Source organism: Crocuta crocuta, unplaced genomic scaffold (genome assembly GCF_008692635.1).
Source record: "Crocuta crocuta isolate KB4526 unplaced genomic scaffold, BGI_CrCroc_1.0 scaffold10, whole genome shotgun sequence".
NCBI lineage: Eukaryota > Metazoa > Chordata > Mammalia > Carnivora > Hyaenidae > Crocuta > Crocuta crocuta.
In genome coordinates, this window is record NW_027527551.1 from 1753460 (window position 1) to 1754386 (window position 927).

The 927-nt window shown below is 63.9% G+C and overlaps 1 long non-coding RNA gene across 1 annotated transcript; it reads left to right on the forward strand.

The window, feature by feature from the left end:
* Positions 1 to 238: 238 nt before the first annotated feature.
* LOC144235678 (uncharacterized) lies at positions 239 to 751 on the forward strand. Its single transcript, XR_013336293.1, has 2 exons — positions 239 to 415; positions 552 to 751. It is a non-coding gene; the product is annotated as an uncharacterized LOC144235678 (long non-coding RNA).
* The last annotated feature ends 176 nt before the right edge of the window (positions 752 to 927 follow it).

The window sequence follows — 927 nt, forward strand, 5'->3', positions numbered from 1 at the left end:
TGCGCCTCCGCCCGCCGGGCACCGAGCTCTGGGTGGGGAGTTTATTTTTGTCTCGAGCTGCTGCCGCGGCTGCTCACGGCCTAAATCCAGAGGGGCGCCTGGCGGTGGAGATGCTGGCTGTTGCTGTAGATGGAGCCGCAGCCGCTCGGCTGCTTCTCCGGGAGGTGGAGGAGGAGGAGTGGGAGGAGGGGGAGGCGGAGGAGGAGGTGGAGGAGGAGGAGTGGGAGGAGGNGAAGATCTGTTGCTGGTGCTGGCGTTTGCAGGCTCAGCCCTCGAGGCCACCCCGGGTGGGGTGTGTGGGGAGCACCAGCCATTCGCAGCGGCAGCAACAGGAAGCCGTGGGGTCTCCTCCCGCACCTGGGAAGGAGGCTTCTGGCCATTCCCAGAACAGGAATCGCTCATCTCCCGCATCCGGGTGCGGAGGGGGCGGCTGGAATTTGGGGGGACCAAACCTCCCGCGGGGCGCCCCCCCCGCCCCCTCTTTTGCGCTCGCTTCCCGGGCGCGTTCCCTCGCTGGCTGAGGTCTCACTGCAGCCTTTCTCTCCTTCCAGTGGTGATCGCCGCTCGGGAATGCGGGTGTGAAGGGTCCGAGCTGCCGCCCAGCGGGGAAGAGACCCCGGGACGCCGGAAATCACCATCCCGAAGCTGAGAGAAGGGGGGGGGGGAAAGAGAGCATTCTTTCAGTTTGTGTGCCTTGTGGGGAATTTTTTAAAAAATCGTTATTTTTTAAAAAAGAAACATTTCCGTGCTACTGTCTGTCATCATCTCTGGGGAAATCAGCCAGAACCACCGGAACGTAACTGAAACCAGACGAGAGAGGCGGGAGCCCAGGCAGTACCTGCAGCGTCCGGGCACCGGAGCCACCTTGGAACGGGAACGCGTCTCTGGCGGCCGCGGGGCTGCGGCTCCGCCAAACTTTGGGGCGGG